We start from the raw sequence: 22,964 nt of genomic DNA, 5'->3' as shown, positions 1-22,964 counted from the left end.
TTTTACACACATAGCACCAAGGCCTTTTCTGATTGTGTGAAGAGTTTGAAGAAGATAAAGAAGTTTTATCCCCACCCCCAGAGGAGTGTTTTGGACCTGAAGAAGGATCTTTACATTTACTTTTATCCCCATGCTTGTCCTGAGATTTTTCCCCTTCTTTCTGCTTGCCATCCTTGTCATGTGAATTACCATCCTTCTTCTTGCAATCCTTGTCACTCCCTGTAGGAGCTTTTCTGCTCACCCTTGTTCTGACCTATTTGTCTGTCTTCTTTCCCAATTCTTGGGGAGAGGTCAGATCTGAGTCCACAAGATATTGATGCAACAAGTCAGACACACAATTATTCAAGATATGCTCTCCCAGAGTCAAGTTATATAGGCTTTCGTAATCGGTCACTTTATTGCCAGGTAACCATCCTTCTAGGGCCTTCACAGAACAGTCCACAAAGTCTGTCCAGTCCTGCGATGACTCCTTTCTGGTCTCTCTGAACTTAAGTCTATACTGTTCCGTGGTTAAGCCCAGACCATCCAAGAGTGCCTTTTAAGAACCTGGTAATTATCTGCATCATCCTCTCTGACAATAAGAAGTCTGTCTCTACCTTTGCCAGAGAAGGATAACCAAAGGATAGCAACCCACTGTACATGAGGGACCCTCTGAACTTTACAGGCCCTCTCAAGTGCAGCAAACCACTTGTTGATGTCATCGCCATCCTTGTAAGGAGGGACAACTTTGTGCAGATTCCTATAATCAAATGAGGGTTCCCTAACATTTGTATTCCTAAAACTGCTGCTGCCACCATGGGGAACTAACCACAAAGCCTGCCTCTCTTTCTGCACAGCCAGGGATTCCCTGTCTAAGGCCAACTGCTGCTGCATTAGCTTCAGTCTGGCCTCCTCTAATCTCAGCTTTCTGATTTCCCTATTTAGGGACTGGTCTTTAGGGTTAGAATTATGTGAAGCCTCTGAAACAGAGGTAAGATCAGAGTGTGCAGAGGCAGACCTATCTCTAACAGGGGCCACTCTAGTGACCTGGCCTCTAGGGGTGAAGGGAGCCATACTTGAATCTGAACCCTTACCACTACCAGTTATACTTGGGGGCTTGTTGCCAGATAGGTCTGTGGAAGGACCCTCCTCAGGATTGTCATCTTGCTCCTCTGAGCCTTCCTGGTTGGAGTTATCCTCTACATCTTCCTCAGTGCTGATTCCTTAGTCATCCTGGAGGAGGAGATTTAAAAGGAACTCCTTATTGGGATTCTTCCCAATCTCTAAATTTCTTTCAATGCAGATCCTCTTCAGGCTTTTATAGTTTAAGATGTCATAGGTAGTCTTGATGGCTCTAGGGGTGGCTTCTACAGAAGACATATTGAAAGAAAAAAGTTTAGGAAAGTGAGTAAAAAGTTAGTAGAATAACAGAACTAACTTTTTAAAGAAAAGAAGAAAACGTTTGAGAACTTTGTAAAACTTTTGCTAAGTTTTAAAGAACTTTTAGAAAGTTAGAAAATGATTTCTAACTTTATATTATGAATGCTCTAAGTATTGGAGCAAGCTTTTCTTGTGAAAAGTAAAGGTAACAAAGCGGTAAAGCAATTGCCAGTACTTATCCCACCGCTGCACCACCAATGTAGGAGGCTGGCCTGGTTTGTAGTGGGTACCTTGGGTACTTACACCTTATACCAGGTCCAGTTATCCCTTATTAGTGAAGTAGTAGTGTTCTAGCAGCTTAGGCTGATAGAGGTAGCTATAGCAGAGCAGTTTAGGCTGAACTAGGAGACATTCAAAGCTCCTGCAATACCAATGATAGTTAAACAGTACTTATACAGAAGTAAAGACAATACTCAGAGTTACCAAAAATAAAGGTATTTATTTGGGTGACACAGTACCAATAATATCTTAGAGACAATACTCCTTCCGGAGGTAAGTATTATACACAATATATACACTAGACACCCAAATTAGACAAGTAAATAGTCATAGAACACTGCAAACAACAGGAAATGCTATAGAATGCAATGGGAGAAAATGGGTCTAGGGGCAACAAAAACCATATACTAAGAAAGCGGAATGTGAATCACAAATTCCCCCCAAACAAGTGTAGTGTGTGCAGAATCGCTGGGAGAGTAAGAACACAGTAAAGGTAAGTAAATTACCCCACCCCAGACCCAGAAAAGCAGGAGAAAAGTACTGCAAGTTTGCTTACGACACACTACACCTCGTTTTGGGGATTTTGCAGCAGCCAACCAAGTCTGCAAAGAACAACTGCTGGATTATTGGACCTGAAGACCTGCAAATGAAGGGGACCAACTCCAGCAGTCAAAAGAAATTCCAGGAAGGACAGAAGCCCCTGCCAACCCAGAAGAGGGTGCAAAAGAAGAGTCCCCAGGTAGTCGAAGACTGCAGAAATTCACCCTAGGAAGATGCCAGTGGGTTCCTGCATGATGAAAAAGATGTCTCACGGCCTGGAGATCGTTGCAGATGAGATTTAGTGTTGGAAGGCGCCAACAAGCCTTGGCAACGTCAAAAGTGCATTTGGTGTCACAATGGCACTGGATGGACCCAGGAGGGACCTGGGGGACTCAACTCTGTGTGAGGAGTAAGAGGGAGCCCTCAGCACTCTAGAGAGCCGTAGACTGCCAGCCAGCACCCCCCGGGAGTCACAGGATCGGGGTTCAAAGGAGGTGCAAAACACGGTTGATGCAGCACAACCAAAGAAGGTCCCACGCCGCCGGAGAACAACTCAGCGAGTTGAGAGTCGAAGGATGGAGTGCTGGGGACCTGGGCCAGGCTGTGCATAAAGGAATTTTGCAAAGAATGCACAGAGGCCTCAGGAGGCGAAGAAGACAGAGTACACAGGGGTACCATTGCTATCAGGGAAGGCAAGGTCTTACCTCCTCCACATTGTGTCAGCATGACCTCAGGACAGTCTATGTCGATGATGTCCACCTTCTGTGTCCTTAGGAGCAGGCTCGTCGTTGTGAGAGGAGTCCCAGTGTACCGGCCGTCATCTTGGAAGGTGCCCGCTTGGAGCAGGGGAGTGACTGCATCACTCCACAGGAGATTTCTTCAGTTCTTCTGGTGCAGGATGAAGTCAGGGAGTCTCCACAGCGTGCACAACATGGATACTGTTGCAGTTGCTGACTTGGAGCTGAGGTTGCTGAAGAAAAGTGTCTCTTGTAGACAATTTGTTGCAGTTACAGCATTTCTTGGAGCAGGCTGTGGTTGATCCGAGGTATAGGAGGCTGGCCTGGTTTGAAGTGGGTACCAATGGTACTTACACCTTATACCAGGTCCAGTTATCCCTTATTAGTAGAGTGTAGTAATGTCCTAGCAGCTTAGGCTGATAGAGGTAGCTATAGGAGAGCAGCCAAGGCTGAACTAAGAAACATGCAAACCTCATGCAATACCACTTATATCATATAGGTACTTTATCATGAGAAAGACAGTACTCATAGTTACTAAAAATAAAGATACTTTATTTTAGTGACAATGTGCCAAAAATATCTCAGAGGACATACTCCCATAGGAGGTAAGTAGCATACACACAACATACAAAACTAACCAAATAAGATAAGTAAAACAGTCAGAAAGTAGTGCAAACACTGTAAAACACAATAGAATGCAATAGGCCTAGGAGCAACACAAACCATATAATAAGTAAGTGGAATGCAAACCGCAAATGCACCCCTAGGCAAGTGTAGTGTGTAGAGCATGGGTACTCGCAAAGATTTTCCCGGGGGCCAACATTTTGGTCCGTGATGTGACCGAGGGCCTCATTGAAGCGAGCAAGGCGGCAGTCGTGGTTGGGGGTGTGTTGGAAGTAAGGTGGGTGTAGGAAAGTACCATCTTGCCTGGCATGTTACCCCCATTTTTCACTGTATATATGTTGTTTTAGTTGTATGTGTCACTGGGACCCTGGTAACCCAGGGCCCCAGTGCTCATAAGTGTGCCTGAATGTGTTACCTGTGTAGTGACTAACTGTCTCACTGAGGCTCTGCTAATCAGAACCTCAGTGGTTATGCTCTCTCATTTCTTTCCAAATTGTCACTAACAGGCTAGTGACCATTTTTACCAATTTACATTGGCTTACTGGAACACCCTTATAATTCCCTAGTATATGGTACTGAGGTACCCAGGTTATTGGGGTTCCAGGAGATCCCTATGGGCTGCAGCATTTCTTTTGCCACCCATAGGGAGCTCTGACAATTCTTACACAGGCCTGCCACTGCAGCCTGAGTGAAATAACGTCCACGTTATTTCACAGCCATTTTACACTGCACTTAAGTAACTTATAAGTCACCTATATGTCTAACCTTTACCTGGTAAAGGTTAGGTGCAAAGTTACTTAGTGTGAGGGCACCCTGGCACTAGCCAAGGTGCCCCCACATTGTTCAGAGCCAATTCCCTGAACTTTGTGAGTGCGGGGACACCATTACACGCGTGCACTACATATAGGTCACTACCTATATGTAGCTTCACCATGGTAACTCCGAATATAGCCATGTAACATGTCTATGATCATGGAATTGCCCCCTCTATGCCATCCTGGCATTGTTGGTACAATTCCATGATCCCAGTGGTCTGTAGCACAGACCCTGGTACTGCCAAACTGGCCTTCCTGGGGTTTCACTGCAGCTGCTGCCAACCCCTCAGACAGGCATCTGCCCTCCTGGGGTCCAGCCAGGCCTGGCCCAGGATGGCAGAACAAAGAACTTCCTCTGAGAGAGGGTGTGACACCCTCTCCCTTTGGAAAATGGTGTGAAGGCAGGGGAGGAGTAGCCTCCCCCAGCCTCTGGAAATGCTTTCTTGGGCACAGATGTGCCCAATTCTGCATAAGCCAGTCTACACCGGTTCAGGGACCCCTTAGCCCCTGCTCTGGCGCGAAACTGGACAAAGGAAAGGGGAGTGACCACTCCCCTGACCTGCACCTCCCCTGGGAGGTGTCCAGAGCTCCTCCAGTGTGCTCCAGACCTCTGCCATCTTGGAAACAGAGGTGCTGCTGGCACACTGGACTGCTCTGAGTGGCCAGTGCCACCAGGTGACGTCAGAGACTCCTGCTGATAGGCTCCTTCAGGTGTTAGTAGCCTATCCTCTCTCCTAGGTAGCCAAACCCTCTTTTCTGGCTATTTAGGGTCTCTGTCTCTGGAGAAACTTTAGATAACGAATGCAAGAGCTCATCCGAGTTCCTCTGCATCTCCCTCTTCACCTTCTGATAAGGAATCGACTGCTGACCGCACTGGAAGCCTGCAAACCTGCAACATAGTAGCAAAGACGACTACTGCAACTCTGTAACGCTGATCCTGCCGCCTTCTCGACTGTTTTCCTGCTTGTGCATGCTGTGGGGGTAGCCTGCCTCCTCTCTGCACCAGAAGCTCCGAAGAAATCTCCCGTGGGTCGACGGAATCTTCCCCCTGCAACCGCAGGCACCAAAAAGCTGCATTACCGGTCCCTTGGGTCTCCTCTCAGCACGACGAGCGAGGTCCCTCGAATCCAGCGACTTTGTCCAAGTGACCCCCCACAGTCCAGTGACTCTTCAGTCCAAGTTTGGTGGAGGTAAGTCCTTGCCTCACCTCGCTGGGCTGCATTGCTGGGAACCGCGACTTTGCAGCTACTCCGGCCCCTGTGCACTTCCGGCGGAAATCCTTCGTGCACAGCCAAGCCTGGGTCCACGGCACTCTAACCTGCATTGCACGACTTTCTAAGTTGGTCTCCGGCGACGTGGGACTCCTTTGTGCAACTTCGGCGAGCACCGTTTCACGCATCCTCGTAGTGCCTGTTTCTGGCACTTCTCCGGGTGCTACCTGCTTCAGTGAGGGCTCTTTGTCTTGCTCGACGTCCCCTCTCTCTTCAGGTCCAATTTGCGACCTCCTGGTCCCTCCTGGGCCCCAGCAGCGTCCAAAAACGACAAACGCACGATTTGCAGCTAGCAAGGCTTGTTGGCGTTCTTTCGGCGGGAAAACACTTCTGCACGACTCTCCACGGCGAGAGGGATCCGTCCACCAAAGGGGAAGTCCTTAGCCCTTTTCGTTCCTGCAGAAACCTCAGCTTCTTCTGTCCAGTAGAAGCTTCTTTGCACCCGCAGCTGGCATTTCCTGGGCATCTGCCCATCTCCGACTTGCTTGTGACTTTTGGACTTGGTCCCCTTGTTCCACAGGTACCCTAGATTGGAAATCCACAGTTGTTGCATTGCTGGTTTGTGTCTTTCCTGCATTATTCCTCTAACACGACTTCTTTGTCCTTAGGGGAACTTTAGTGCACTTTGCACTCACTTTTCAGGGTCTTGGGGAGGGTTATTTTTCTAACTCTCACTATTTTCTAATAGTCCCAGCGACCCTCTACAAGGTCACATAGGTTTGGGGTCCATTCGTGGTTCGCATTCCACTTTTGGAGTATATGGTTTGTGTTGCCCCTATCCCTATGTTTGCCCATTGCATCCTATTGTAACTATACATTGTTTGCACTGTTTTCTAAGACTATACTGCATATTTTTGCTATTGTGTATATATATCTTGTGTATATTTCCTATCCTCTCACTGAGGGTACACTCTAAGATACTTTGGCATATTGTCATAAAACTAAAGTACCTTTATTTTTAGTATAACTGTGTATTGTGTTTTCTTATGATATTGTGCATATGACACTAAGTGGTACTGTAGTAGCTTCACACGTCTCCAAGTTCAGCCTAAGCTGCTCTGCTAAGCTACCATTATCTATCAGCCTAAGCTGCTAGACACCCTATACACTAATAAGGGATAACTGGGCCTGGTGCAAGGTGCAAGTACCCCTTGGTACTCACTACAAGCCAGTCCAGCCTCCTACATTGGTTGTGCAGTGGTGGGATAAGTGCTTGAGACTACTTACCACTCTTGTCATTGTACTTTTCATAAGAGAAAAATATACAAAACAAGGTCAGTGTATATACACATAGCCAAAAAGTTTTGCATTTCCTCTTTTCACTCTTTTCTAAGTGCTGAAAAGTACTTCTAAACTTTCAAAAAGTTCTTAAAAGTTTAAAAAGTTTTTTTCTGTCTTTCCAAAAAGTTCTGAAAACTTTTTTCTCTTTTTCTATCACTTTAACTCTCTCTAAAAATGTCTGGCACAGGCCAAAATGTTGATCTGTCCAAACTTGCATATGACAACCTTAGCTGGAAAAGAGCAAGGAGTCTCTGTATAGACAGAGGTTTGAGTGTAGGGAAGAATCCTTCCTTGGAACTGTTACTTAACATGCTTAGAGAACAGGATAAGGCCATAGGTGCCTCATCTGTTGAAAAAGTACCTAATAGTTCCCAATCTGATTCAGGGACTCCCCCAGGAAAAGATTCAGGAAAGAAACTTCCTAGCCTGCCCATTACTAGACAATCTAGCATAGATGGTAATGATGATGAGCCACACCATATAAATAGTGTTGTCTCACATCATAGCAAAAGCATTTATTCTCACCATACTGGTAGTAATGTTTCTGTTAACCAATCTGTTAGGGTGGCTTCTGTAAGGGACAGGTCTCCTTCTGTTCATTCCCATCATAGCTCTGTTTCTAGGAATGTCCCTCCCACCAACCCTGATGACAGAATGTTAGAGAGGGAACTCAATAAGTTGAGGGTGGAACAAACCAGACTGAAGCTTAAAAAGCAACAGCTGGATTTGGATAGACAGTCTTTTGAATTAGAGAAGGAAAGACAGAAGTTGGGGTTAGATACCCATGGTGGCAGCAGCAGTATTCCCCATAGTCATCCTGCAAAAGAGCATGATTCCAGGAATCTGCACAAGATAGTTCCCCCTTATAAGGAGGGGGATGACATTAACAAGTGGTTTGCTGCACTTGAGAGGGCCTGTGTTGTACAGGATGTCCCTCAAAGGCAGTGGGCTGCTATCCTATGGCTATCATTTAGTGGAAAAGGTAGGGATAGGCTCCTTACTGTGAAAGAAAATGATGCTAATAATTTCCAAGTTCTTAAGAATGCACTCCTGGATGGTTATGGCTTAACCACTGAACAGTACAGGATAAAGTTCAGAGAGACCAAAAAGGAGTCTTCACAAGACTGGGTTGATTTCATTGACCATTCAGTGAAGAAATTGGAGGGGTGGTTACATGGCAGTAAAGTTACTGATTATGACAGCCTGTATAACTTAATCCTGATAGAGCATATTCTTAATAATTGTGTGTGTGATTTGTTGCACCAGTACTTGGTGGACTCTGATCTGACCTCTCCCCAAGAATTGGGAAAGAAGGCAGACAAATGGGTCAGAACAAGAGTGAACAGAAAAGTTCATACAGGGGGTGACAAAGATGGCAACAAAAAGAAGGATGGTAAGTCTTCTGACAAGGGTGGGGACAAATCTAAAAATGAGTCTTCATCAGGCCCACAAAAACACTCTGGTGGGGGTGGTGGGCCCAAATCCTCTTTTAATCAGAACAAGGAAAAGAAACCATGGTGCTATTTATGTAAAATAAAAGGCCATTGGACAACAGATCCCAGTTGTCCAAAGAAAGGCACCACTGCTCCTACCACTACAACCCCTACTGCTACACCTAGTGTCCCTACTAATAGCAGTGGTGGTGGGAGCAAACCTACTAATAGCCAATCCAAGGGAGTAGCTGGGCTCACTTTTGGTAATTTAGTTGGGGTTGGTCTGATTAGGGAGACCACAGAGGCTACTTTAGTCTCTGAAGGGGCTATTGATTTAGCCACTTTGGTTGCTTGCCCCCATAACTTGGAGAAGTACAAGCAACTAACCCTAATAAATGGTGTTGAGGTCCAGGCCTACAGGGACACAGGTGCCAGTGTCACAATGGTGATTGAGAAACTGGTGCACCCTGAACAACACATACTTGGACACCAGTACCAAGTAACCGATGCTCACAACATAACACAAAGCCACCCCATGGCTGTTGTAAATCTCAACTGGGGGGGGGGGGGGGTAACTGGTCCAAAGAAAGTTGTGGTAGCTTCAGAATTACCTGTAGACTGTCTATTAGGGAATGATTTGGAGACATCAGCTTGGTCAGATGTGGAGTTGGAGGCCCATGCAGCAATGCTGGGCATCCCAGGGCATATTTTTGCTTTGACAAGGGCTCAGGCCAAAAAGCAAAAAGGACAGGGAAGCTTGGATCCTGGAACAATGGACCAAGTGCTCCCTAAAGCTCGGGCTAGTAGAAGCAAACCACTTCCTACTATCCCTCCCTCTACAGTGGATTCTACTTCTGAAGAAGAAGAATTCCCTCCCTGTGCAGAACCTACACCAGAGGAGCTGGAAGCAGACACTGCTGAGCTTTTGGGTGAAGGGGGGCCCGCCAGAGAGGAGCTGAGTGTGGCACAGCAAACCTGTCCCACATTAGAGGGTCTCAGACAGCAAGCTGTCAAACAGGCTAATGGGGATGTCAGTGACTCTCACAGAGTTTACTGGGAGGACAACCTCTTGTACACTGAGCATAGGGATCCTAAACCTGGAGCTGCCAGGAGATTAGTGATTCCTCAGGAGTACAGAAAGTTCCTCCTAACACTGGCACATGACATTCCCTTAGCTGGGCATCTAGGACAAATGAAAACTTGGGACAGGCTTGTTCCCCTGTTTCATTGGCCTAGAATGTCTGAGGACACAAAGGAATTTTGTAAGTCCTGTGAAACCTGTCAAGCCAGTGGCAAGACAGGTGGCACCCCAAAGGCACCCCTTATCCCACTGCCTGTGGTTGGGGTTCCCTTTGAAAGGGTAGGGGTTGACATAGTTGGCCCCCTTGACCCTCCTACTGCTTCAGGCAATAGGTTTATCTTGGTGGTAGTGGACCATGCCACAAGATATCCTGAAGCTATTCCTTTAAGGACCACTACAGCTCCTGCAGTGGCAAAGGCCCTCCTGGGAATATTTTCCAGGGTGGGCTTCCCAAAGGAAGTAGTATCAGACAGGGGAAGCAATTTCATGTCTGCATACTTAAAGGCCATGTGGAAGGAGTGTGGTGTAACGTACAAGTTCACAACACCCTATCATCCACAAACAAATGGACTGGTGGAGAGATTTAATAAAACTCTCAAAGGCATGATTATGGGTCTCCCTGAAAAACTCCGCAGGAGATGGGATATCCTTCTACCATGCCTCCTTTTTGCCTACAGGGAGGTACCCCAAAAAGGAGTGGGCTTCAGCCCCTTTGAACTTCTTTTTGGACACCCTGTTAGGGGTCCACTCACACTTGTAAAGGAGGGTTGGGAACAACCTTTAAAAGCTCCTAAGCAGGATATTGTGGATTATGTACTTGGCCTCGGATCAAGGATGGCTGAGTACACGAAAAAGGCCAGTAAAAACCTTCAGGCCAGCCAAGAGCTCCAGAAGCAATGGCATGATCAGAAGGCTGTTTTGGTTCAGTACCAACCAGGGCAGAAAGTGTGGGTCTTGGAGCCTGTGGCCCCAAGAGCACTCCAAGATAAATGGAGTGGACCCCACACAATTGTTGAAAAGAAGGGTGAAGTCACCTACTTGGTTGACTTAGGCACTGCCAGGAGTCCCCTTAGGGTGCTCCATGTCAACCGCCTGAAACCCTACTATGACAGGGCTGATCTCACCCTGCTCATGGCAACTGATGAGGGACAGGAAGAAGACAGTGATCCTCTACCTGATCTCTTCTCTTCCACAGAACAAGATGCTCTTGTGGAAGGTGTAGTTGTGGCAGATTGTCTTACTGCTGAGCAGAAAGACCATTGCATAAATCTCCTAGGACAATTTTCGGAACTCTTCTCTACTGTGCCAGGCACCACTTCTTGGTGTGAGCACACTATAGATACTGGAGACAGTTTACCTGTCAAAAGTAAGATCTATAGGCAGCCTGACCATGTCAGGGACTGCATAAAGCAAGAAGTTCAGAAAATGTTGGAACTAGGAGTGGTTGAGCACTCTGACAGTCCATGGGCTTCTCCTGTTGTACTGGTACCAAAACCCAATTCTAAAGATGGAAAGAAGGAAATGCGGTTTTGTGTAGACTATAGAGGTCTCAACTTGGTAACCAAAACTGATGCTCACCCTATACCCAGGGCAGATGAGCTTATAGATACACTGGCATCTGCCAAGTATCTAAGCACTTTTGATTTGACTGCAGGGTATTGGCAGATCAAATTGTCAGAAGATGCTAAACCTAAGACTGCATTTTCTACCATTGGAGGACATTACCAGTTTACTGTAATGCCTTTTGGTTTGAAAAATGCACCTGCCACTTTTCAGAGGTTGGTGAACACAGTCCTGCAAGGGCTGGAAGCTTTCAGTGCAGCATATTTGGACGATATAGCTGTCTTTAGCTCCAGCTGGGATGATCACCTGGTCCACCTATGGAAAGTTTTGGAGGCCCTGCAAAAGGCAGGCCTCACTATCAAGGCTTCAAAGTGCCAGATAGGGCAGGGTAAGGTGGTTTATCTGGGACACCTTGTTGGTGGGGAACAGATTGCACCACTTCAGGGGAAAATCCAAACAATTATTGATTAGGTTCCCCCTACCACTCAGACTCAGGTGAGAGCCTTCCTAGGCCTCACTGGGTATTACAGGAGGTTCATTAAGAACTATGGCTCCATTGCAGCCCCTCTTAATGACCTCACATCCAAGAAAATGCCTAAAAAGGTATTATGGACAGCAAACTGTCAGAAAGCTTTTGAGGAGCTGAAGCAGGCCGTGTGCTCTGCACCTGTCCTGAAAAGCCCTTGTTACTCTAAAAAATTCTATGTCCAAACTGATGCATCTGAATTAGGAGTAGGGGCAGTCCTATCACAACTTAATTCTGAGGGCCAGGATCAACCTGTTGCTTTTATTAGTAGGAGGTTGACCCCTAGAGAAAAGCGTTGGTCTGCCATTGAGAGGGAGGCCTTTGCTGTGGTCTGGGCTCTGAAGAAGTTGAGGCCATACCTGTTTGGCACTCACTTCATTGTTCAGACAGACCACAAACCTCTACTTTGGCTAAAACAAATGAAAGGTGAAAATCCTAAATTGTTGAGGTGGTCCATATCCCTACAGGGAATGGACTATACAGTGGAACATAGACCTGGGAGTAGCCACTCCAATGCAGATGGACTCTCCAGATATTTCCACTTAGACAATGAAGACTCATCAGGTCATGGCTAGTCTGATTGTCCTTCGTTTGGGGGGGGGGGGGGTTGTGTAGGAAAGTACCATCTTGCCTGGCATGTTACCCCCATTTTTCACTGTATATATGTTGTTTTAGTTGTATGTGTCACTGGGACCCTGGTAACCCAGGGCCCCAGTGCTCATAAGTGTGCCTGAATGTGTTACCTGTGTAGTGACTAACTGTCTCACTGAGGCTCTGCTAATCAGAACCTCAGTGGTTATGCTCTCTCATTTCTTTCCAAATTGTCACTAACAGGCTAGTGACCATTTTTACCAATTTACATTGGCTTACTGGAACACCCTTATAATTCCCTAGTATATGGTACTGAGGTACCCAGGGTATTGGGGTTCCAGGAGATCCCTATGGGCTGCAGCATTTCTTTTGCCACCCATAGGGAGCTCTGACAATTCTTACACAGGCCTGCCACTGCAGCCTGAGTGAAATAACGTCCACGTTATTTCACAGCCATTTTACACTGCACTTAAGTAACTTATAAGTCACCTATATGTCTAACCTTTACCTGGTAAAGGTTAGGTGCAAAGTTACTTAGTGTGAGGGCACCCTGGCACTAGCCAAGGTGCCCCCACATTGTTCAGAGCCAATTCCCTGAACTTTGTGAGTGCGGGGACACCATTACACGCGTGCACTACATATAGGTCACTACCTATATGTAGCTTCACCATGGTAACTCCGAATATGGCCATGTAACATGTCTATGATCATGGAATTGCCCCCTCTATGCCATCCTGGCATTGTTGGTACAATTCCATGATCCCAGTGGTCTGTAGCACAGACCCTGGTACTGCCAAACAGGCCTTCCTGGGGTTTCACTGCAGCTGCTGCTGCTGCCAACCCCTCAGACAGGCATCTGCCCTCCTGGGGTCCAGCCAGGCCTGGCCCAGGATGGCAGAACAAAGAACTTCCTCTGAGAGAGGGTGTGACACCCTCTCCCTTTGGAAAATGGTGTGAAGGCAGGGGAGGAGTAGCCTCCCCCAGCCTCTGGAAATGCTTTCTTGGGCACAGATGTGCCCAATTCTGCATAAGCCAGTCTACACCGGTTCAGGGACCCCTTAGCCCCTGCTCTGGCGCGAAACTGGACAAAGGAAAGGGGAGTGACCACTCCCCTGACCTGCACCTCCCCTGGGAGGTGTCCAGAGCTCCTCCAGTGTGCTCCAGACCTCTGCCATCTTGGAAACAGAGGTGCTGCTGGCACACTGGACTGCTCTGAGTGGCCAGTGCCACCAGGTGACGTCAGAGACTCCTGCTGATAGGCTCCTTCAGGTGTTAGTAGCCTATCCTCTCTCCTAGGTAGCCAAACCCTCTTTTCTGGCTATTTAGGGTCTCTGTCTCTGGGGAAACTTTATATAACGAATGCATGAGCTCAGCCGAGTTCCTCTGCATCTCCCTCTTCACCTTCTGATAAGGAATCTTGCTGACCGCGCTGGAAGCCTGCAAACCTGCAACATAGTAGCAAAGACGACTACTGCAACTCTGTAACGCTGATCCTGCCGCCTTCTCGACTGTTTTCCTGCTTGTGCATGCTGTGGGGGTAGCCTGCCTTCTCTCTGCACCAGAAGCTCGGAAGAAATCTCCAGTGGGTCGACGGAATCTTCCCCCCTGCAACCGCAGGCACCAAAAAGCTGCATTACCGGTCCCTTGGGTCTCCTCTCAGCACGACGAGCGAGGTCCCTCGAATCCATCGACTCTGTCCAAGTGACCCCCACAGTCCAGTGACTCTTCAGTCCAAGTTTGGTGGAGGTAAGTCCTTGCCTCACCTCGCTGGGCTGCATTGCTGGGAACCGCGACTTTGCAGCTACTCCGGCCCCTGTGCACTTCCGGCGGAAATCCTTCGTGCACAGCCAAGCCTGGGTCCACGGCACTCTAACCTGCATTGCACGACTTTCTAAGTTGGTCTCCGGTGACGTGGGACTCCTTTGTGCAACTTCGGCGAGCACCGTTTCACGCATCCTCGTACTGCCTGTTTCTGGCACTTCTCCGGGTGCTACCTGCTTCAGTGAGGGCTCTTTGTCTTGCTCGACGTCCCCTCTCTCTTCAGGTCCAATTTGCGACCTCCTGGTCCCTCCTGGGCCCCAGCAGCGTCCAAAAACGCCAAACGCACGATTTGCAGCTAGCAAGGCTTGTTGGCGTTCTTTCGGCGGGAAAACACTTCTGCACGACTCTCCACGGCGAGAGGGATCCGTCCACCAAAGGGGAAGTCCCTAGCCCTTTTCGTTCCTGCAGAAACCTCAGCTTCTTCTGTCCAGTAGAAGCTTCTTTGCACCCGCAGCTGGCATTTCCTGGGCATCTGCCCATCTCCGACTTGCTTGTGGCTTTTGGACTTGGTCCCCTTGTTCCACAGGTACCCTAGATTGGAAATCCACAGTTGTTGCATTGCTGGTTTGTGTCTTTCCTGCATTATTCCTCTAACACGACTTCTTTGTCCTTAGGGGAACTTTAGTGCACTTTGCACTCACTTTTCAGGGTCTTGGGGAGGGTTATTTTTCTAACTCTCACTATTTTCTAATAGTCCCAGCGACCCTCTACAAGGTCACATAGGTTTGGGGTCCATTCGTGGTTCGCATTCCACTTTTGGAGTATATGGTTTGTGTTGCCCCTATCCCTATGTTTCCCCATTGCATCCTATTGTAACTATACATTGTTTGCACTGTTTTCTAAGACTATACTGCATATTTTTGCTATTGTGTATATATATCTTGTGTATATTTCCTATCCTCTCACTGAGGGTACACTCTAAGATACTTTGGCATATTGTCATAAAAATAAAGTACCTTTATTTTTAGTATAACTGTGTATTGTGTTTTCTTATGATATTGTGCATATGACACTAAGTGGTACTGTAGTAGCTTCACACGTCTCCTAGTTCAGCCTAAGCTGCTCTGCTAAGCTACCATTATCTATCAGCCTAAGCTGCTAGACACCCTATACACTAATAAGGGATAACTGGGCCTGGTGCAAGGTGCAAGTAACCCTTGGTACTCACTACAAGCCAGTCCAGCCTCCTACAGTGGGTTTATGGGAGTAAAGCATAAACATCTAGTGGCTGAAGTGCACAAAGTAAAACCAGAAAATCAGGCATTAATCTCGGCTTCCCCACGCTACGAAACTGTGTGATCCTATGCAATTTTTTATTCCACTTTCCCTCCATTCTCACATATGAAAGGACTAGAAACACAGGACTTCAGGATGAGTGGTGTATGAAACTTTCTCCTGTGTCTGATTTAATAAACAATATTGTTGTTCATGTATAACAGAAAACTAGGCCACTTAAAGGGCCACATAACCACTGACTTGCCTCTTAGTTCACTACTGGCTTTGTTTCCAGGATGGGGAAAGAATGAACGTTTCTAGATTCATGTTTTAAAAAAAATCACTTTTAAAAAAGAAAAAACTTCTCAATTTTCCATGTACTGATATAATCTGATTTACCAACGTGAAACTGTTCTGCAGATTAATAAAATACACTTTTTCAATTCTGAAGAGACTTATATTTTTACCCTTTTGCTGCAAGATGTCTTAAAAAAATTAAAGTGTTCCTAAAGTTAAGGGGTGCAGGACACCCTAGTTATATCCTTTTTTTACTGCAATTAACCTGTAAATAAACGCCTATTTAGTTAACATTTTTTTTTAAGTTAGCGCTCAGTCTGATAAAAAAGCAGGTCAGTGCTGCTTTTGACCAGGGAGCCGCATGAAAAGGCCATGAGGGGCGTCATGCGCCCCCCCGGGCCATACTTTGAGTACCACGGGTGTAGAGGGTTGCTGGGAGTGTGAGAAAACACTAAGGGTGTAAAGGAGACCCCACCCCTGAACCCAGGAGTAAAGTACTACTATTTCCCCCAAAACACACTAAAGTCGCCATAAAGGATTTTGCAAGGACCACAACAGACTGCAAAGCACTGAAGACGGATTCCTGGACCTGAAGACCTGCAAATGAAGGGGACCAAGTCCAAGAGTCGCTAAAGTGTCCGGGGGGGCAGGAGACCACTCAAACCCGGATAAAGGTGCAAAATGACTGCCTCCGGTTGGAAGAAGATGCTGGTTTTGCACCAATGAAAGGAAGTAGGAGGTTCTGCTTTGTGCAGAAGATGCCCCATGGCGTGCTGGAGGATGCAGAGTTGTTTCCTTGGCAAAATACCACAAACAAGCCTTGCTACCTGCAAGAGTCACAGTTGAAGAAAAAGGGTGCTGACCAGGCCCAGGAAGGACCAGGATGTCGCCACTCAGGTAAGGAGACAGAGGGGGCCTTCAGCAATGTAGAGAGCCCACTGAAAGGAAGGAAGCACCCGCAGGAGTCCTTGAACACGGGTGTAGGAGAATACCATCTTGCCTGGCATGTTACCCCCATATTTCACTGTATATATGTTGTTTTAGTCTATGTGTCACTAGGACCCTGCCAGGCAGGGCCCCAGTGCTCGTAAGTATGTGCCCTGTATGTGTTCCCTGTGTGATGCCCAACTGTCTCACTGAGGCTCTGCTAACCAGAACCTCAGTGGTTATGCTCTCTCTGCTTTCCAAATTTGTCACTAACAGGCTAGTGACTAAATTTACCAATTCACATTGGCATACTGGTACACCCATAGAATTCCCTAGTATATGGTACTGAGGTGCCCAGGGTATTGGGGTTCCAGGAGATCCCTATGGGCTGCAGCATTTCTTTTGCCACCCATAGGGAGCTCTGACAATTCTTACACAGGCCTGCCAGTGCAGGCTGCGTGAAATAACGTCCACGTTATTTCACAGCCATTTACCACTGCACTTAAGTAACTTATAAGTCACCTATATGTCTAACCTTCACCTGGTGAAGGTTGGGTGCAAAGTTACTTAGTGTGTGGGCACCCTGGCACTAGCCAAGGTGCCCCCACATCGTTCAGGGCAAATTCCCAGGACTTTGTGAGTGCGGGGACATCATTACATGCATGCACTATACATAGGTCACTACCTATGTATAGCGTCACAATGGTAACTCCGAACATGGCCATGTAAGATGTCTAAATTGAATTGTCACCCCAATGCCATTCTGGCATTGGGGGGACAATTCCATGATCCCCCGGGTGTCTAGCACAGTACCCGGGTACTGCCAAACTGCCTTTCCCGGGGTCTCCACTGCAGCTGCTGCTGCTGCCAACCCCTAAGACAGGTTTCTGCCCTCCTGGGGTCCAGGCAGGCTTGGCCCAGGAAGGCAGAACAAAGGATTTCCTCTGAGAGAGGGTGTTACACCCTCTCCCTTAGGAAATAGGTGTGAAGGCTGGGGAGGAGTAGCCTCCGCCAGCCTCTGGAAAGGCTTTCATGGGCACAGATGGTGCCCATCTCTGCATAAGCCAGTCTACACCAGTTCAGGAATCCCCCAGCCCTGCTCTGGCGCGAAACTGGACAAAGGAAAGGGGAGTGGCCACTCCCCTGACCTGCACCTCCCAGGGGAGGTGCCCAGAGCTCCTCCAGTGTGCTCCAGACTTCTGCCATCTTGGAAACAGAGGTGCTGCTGGCACATTGGACTGCTCTGAGTGGCCAGTGCCAGCAGGTGACGTCAGAGACTCCTTCTGATAGGCTCCTTCAGGTGTTGCTAGCCTATCCTCTCTCCTAAGTAGCCAAACCTCCTTTTCTGGCTATTTAGGGTCTCTGCTTTGGGGAATTCCTTAGATAACGAATGCAAGAGCTCATCCGAGTTCCTCTGCATCTCTCTCTTCACCTTCTGCCAAGAAATCGACTGCTGACCGCGCTGGAAGCCTGCAACACTGCAACAAAGTAACAAAGACGACTACTGCGACCTTGTAACGCTGATCCTGCCGCCTTCTCAACTGTTTTCCTGGTGGTGCATGCTGTAGAGGTAGTCTGCCTCCTCTCTGCACTAGAAGCTCCGAAGAAATCTCCCGTGGGTCGACGGAATCTTCCCCCTGCAACCACAGGCACCAAAAAACTGCATCACCGGTCCTCTGGATCTCCTCTCAGCACGACGAGCGAGGTCCCTTGAACTCAGCAACTCTGTCCAAGTGACTCCCACAGTCCAGTGACTCTTCAGTCCAAGTTTGGTGTAGGTAAGTCCTTGCCTCCCCACGCTAGACTGCGTTGCTGGGAACCGCTTGTTTTGCAGCTACTCCGGCTCCTGTGCACTCTTCCAGGATTTCCTTTGTGCACTTCTGCGGGTGCTGCTTGCTTCTAAATGGGCTCTTTGTCTTGCTGGACGCCCCCTCTGTCTCCTCACGCAATTGGTGACATCCTGGTCCCTCCTGGGCCACAGCAGCATCCAAAAACCCTAACCGCGACCTTTGCAGCTAGCAAGGCTTGTTGGCGGTCTTTCTGCACGGAAACACCTCTGCACGACTCTTCACGACGTGGGACATCCATCCTCCAAAGGGGAAGTCGCTAGCTCTCTTCTTTCTTGCAGAACTCCAAGCTTCTTCCATCCAGTGGCAGCTTCCTTGCACCCTCAGCTGGCATTTCCTGGGCTCCTGCCCACTCTCGACACTGTTGCGACTATTGGACTTGGTCCCCTTGTCTTACAGGTACTCAGGTCCGGAAATCCACTGTTGTTGCATTGCTGGTGTTTGTTCTTCCTGCAGAATCCCCCTATCACAACTTCTGTGCTCTCTGGGGGTAGGTGCACTTTACACCTACCTTTCAGGGTCTTGGGGTGGGCTATTTTATTAACCCTTACTGTTTTCTTACAGTTCCAGCGACCTTCTACAACCTCACATAGGTTTGGGGGTCCATTCGTGGTTCGCATTCCACTTTTTGAGTATATGGTTTGTGTTGCCCCTATACCTATGTGCTCCTATTGCAATCTATTGTAATTCTACACTGTTTGCATTACTTTTCTTGCTATTACTTAGCTAAGTTTGGTTTGTGTACATATATCTTGTGTATATAACTTATCCTCATACTGAGGGTACTCACTGAGATACTTTTGGCATATTGTCATAAAAATAAAGTACCTTTATTTTTAGTACTTCTGTGTATTGTGTTTTCTTATGATATTGTGCATATGACACCAGTGGCATAGTAGGAGCTTTATATGTCTCCTAGTTCAGCCTAAGCTGCTTTGCCATAGCTACCTTCTATCAGCCTAAGCTGCTAGAAACATCTCTTCTACACTAATAAGGGATAACTGGACCTGCCACAAGGTGTAAGTACCTCTGATACCCACTACAAGCCAGGCCAGCCTCCTACATTGGTGGCAGCGGTGGGATAAGTACTTGTAACTACTTACCACTTTGTCATTGTGTACTTTTCATAAGAGAATAATAAACAAAACAGTTCAGTGTATGTACACCTAACCAAAAAGTTTTGCTTTTCTCCTCTTAAACTTTTTACAAAGTTCGTAAAAGTATTCTAAAAACTTCTAAAAGTTCGCCAGCCTCCTACAACGGGTTCAAGAAGACTGAACACGGCGGTCGTTTAAACACTGCAAAGAGAGGTCCCACGACACCGGAGGTGAACTCAGGTAGCTGAGCATCACAGGACGGAGTGCTGGGGAACTAGGCTCGGCTGTGCATGCTGGATTTCTTGGAAATGTGCACAGAAGCCCTTGTAGCTGCAGATCACACAGTGCACAGGATTACTGTATGGGGAGGGGAGGCAAGGACTTACCTCCTCCAAATTCTGACAGTTGGACCACTGGACATTCGGAGTCACTTGGGTCCACCACCTGTGTTCCAGGGACCATGCTCGTCAGGATGAGAGGGGACCCAGAGTACCGGTGAGGCTGTAGTTTGTTGCCTGCTGAAGCAGGGGAAAGATTCCATCGACCCACGGGAGATTTCTTCATGGCTCCCAGAGCAGGATGAAGGCACGCAGTCCCCAGAGCATGCACAACCAGGAAATAGTAGAGAAAGCTGGCAGGATTAGGTGCTACAATGTCGCTGGCAGTCTTCTGGCTACTTTGTTGCAGTTTTGCAGGTGTCCTGGAGCAGTCAGCGGTCGATCCTTGGCAGAAGAGAGAAGTGCAGAGGAGCACTGCTGGATTCTTGCAAGTCGTAATCTGAAGAGAAGCCCACAGGAGAGACCCTAAATAGCCCTGAGAGGAGTATTGCCTACCTAGCCAGGTATGCACCTATCAGCAGGGGTCTCTGACGTCACCTGCTGGCACTGGACACTCAGAGACCTCCAGAGTGCCCCCACACCTTCCAAAGCAAGATGGCTGAAGTCTGGGACACACTGGAGGAGCTCTGGGCACCACCCCTGGGGTGGTGATGGACAAGGGAGTGGTAACTCCCCTTTCCTTTGTCCAGTTTCGCGCCAGAGCAGGGGAGAAGGGGTCCCTTAACCGTTGTACACTGGTTTATGCAAGGAGGGCACCATCTGTGCCCTTCAAAGCATTTCCAGAGGCTGGGAGAGGCTACCCCTGCTTTCAGAGGATATACTTTGTTCTGCCTTACTGAGACTGGGCTGCCCAGACCCCAGGGGGGGGCAGAACCTTGTCTGTGAGGTGGCAGCAGCAGTAGCTGCAGTGCAAGCCCCAGAGAGCTGGTTTGGCAGTATTGGGGGTCCATGCTGGAGCCCCCCAGGATGCATGGAATTGGCTCCCCAATACCAGATTTGGAATGGGGGGACACTTCCATGATCTTAGACAGGTTACATGGCCATATTCGGAGTTACCACTGTGAAGCTACATATAGGTATTGACCTATATGTAGTGCACGCACGTAATGGCATCCCTGCACTCACAAAGACCCAGTAAATGGCCCTGAACTATGTGGGGCACCTTTGCTAGTGCAAGGGTGCCCTCACACTTAGTAACATTGCACCTAACCTTCAGCAACTGAAGGTTAGACATATAGGTGACTTATAATTTACTTAAGTGCAGTGCAAACGGCTGTGAAATAGTGTGTGCACTATTTCACGCAGTGGCAGTCCTGTGTAAGGGTTTGTCTGAGCTCCTTATGGGTGGCAAAAGAAAGGCTGCAGCCCATATGGATCTCCTGGAACCCCAATGCCCTGGGTATCTATACTAGGGACTTATAAGGGGGGGTCCAGTATGCCAATTTTAAATTGGTAAATTAAGTCACTGGCCTACAGTGACAAATTTAAAAGCAGAGAGAGCATAAGCACTGAGGTTCTGGTTCTCAGAGCCTCAGTGACAAAGTTAGGCACTACACAGGCATACACATTAGGCCAAAATCTATGAGCACTGGGGTCCTGGCAAGCAGGATCCCAGTGATACAGGCAAAACACACTCACATATAGGTTTTTATCTAAGAGCCCTGGGGTCCTGGCTAGCAGGATCCCAGTGACACAGGAAAAACACACTGACACACACTCACAAACAGGCCAAAAGTGGGGGTAACCATGCTAGAAAGAGGATACTTTCATACACAACCCCCCCCCCCCCCAAACGAACTACAATAAGGCTAACCTTGGCCAGTTGAGACTTTATTGTCTAAGTGCTGATAGGTGGAGAGTAGATCTGCAATAGAGTGGTTACTCCCTTTATCATCCACTATATGGTTACTTCTCTGTGGGGATGTAAACCACACTGTTTGGAGATTTTTACCTAACCAACAGTGTGAGTGTAAATTCTCAGAGTTCCGATTAGTATGTTTTAAAGTTGGGCAGTGGGATTGGTCCACTGGGCCTACGTCAAATGCAGTAAATGCTAGACAGGGATGCTGTCTCAATAAAGCCATAGCTGAGAAAAACGTTTGTCCATATGGCTGTAAGAAAGAAACGGGTTGCTGTTTCTCTTGAGTTGGAGCAGGGCAGGGCTGCTGTCCTATAAGCTCCATACCAGGACAGGGCTGCTGTCCTAATTGCTTAGAGGCAGTGCAGGGCTGCTGCACTAAGGTTTCTCTGGGAGGGTTGGAGGGATGCTCCATATTTACTAAAATTGAGCAATTTTGCACATCTGCTTTAGTAGTTCCACAGAGAGGTACTTTTACCCCTGCGAGTCCAGCTGTGGTAGCTAAGGGCTCCTTTGGTACAGGTTCCACCCCAGGAGAGGTTTCTCCCACCACAGGAATGGTATCCTTAGTGGCAGGATGGGGAAGGGATACTTTTATACCCCTTTTACCTGTTGGTGGAGAGGGATCCTGAGATTTCATCCCTTTTTCTCTCCTTTGCATTTTCATTTCACCAGAAATGAGAGGAAGCAATTCCTCAGGGATACCCAGCATAGATGCATAGGTATTAAACTCTACCTTAGCCCAACCTGAGGCCTCTACGTCATTCCCTAAGAGACAATCTATAGGTAAGCTAGGTGATACCACCACCTGCTTAGGGCCAGTAACTCCACCCCAACTAAGCTGAACTACAGCTAAGGGGAGAGACTGAGTGGAGTTATTGACATCAGTAACTTGGTACTTCTGTCCAAGGAGGTGTTGTGTGGGTGACACCAGGTTTTCAGTCACCAAAGTGAAACTGGCACCTGGGTCCCTGTAGGACTGGGCCTCAACACCATTCTTAAAGATTGACTGTCTGTACTTATCCATGTGAAGGGGACAAGCAGCCAAGGTGGCAAGGCCAGTGCCACCACGTGTGACAGAAACTGTCTTGGCACTGTTGACCCTAGTTTCTGTTATGGGCCCAAAAGTGAACCCAACTACACCTTTAGATTGACTATTGCCAGTAGTCCCATCACTAATACCACTACTGCTAGGGGCACTAGAGTCTGATATCTTAGTGGTGGTAGGCTCTGGGGCCTTACCTGTGCAGGACTCATCCCCTGGCCAATGGCCTTTATTTTTACACACATAGCACCAAGGCCTTTTCTGATTGTGTGAAGAGTTTGAGGAAGACGAAGAAGTTTTATCCCCACCCCAGAGGAGTGTTTTGGACCTGAAGAAGGATCTTTACATTTACTTTTATCCCCATGCTTGTCCTGAGATGTTCCCCCATCTTTCTGCTTGCCATCCTTGTCATGTGACTT

This window comes from Pleurodeles waltl, chromosome 7, assembly GCF_031143425.1.
Source record: "Pleurodeles waltl isolate 20211129_DDA chromosome 7, aPleWal1.hap1.20221129, whole genome shotgun sequence".
Lineage (NCBI taxonomy): Eukaryota > Metazoa > Chordata > Amphibia > Caudata > Salamandridae > Pleurodeles > Pleurodeles waltl.
Note: the sequence above shows the minus strand (reverse complement) of the source record.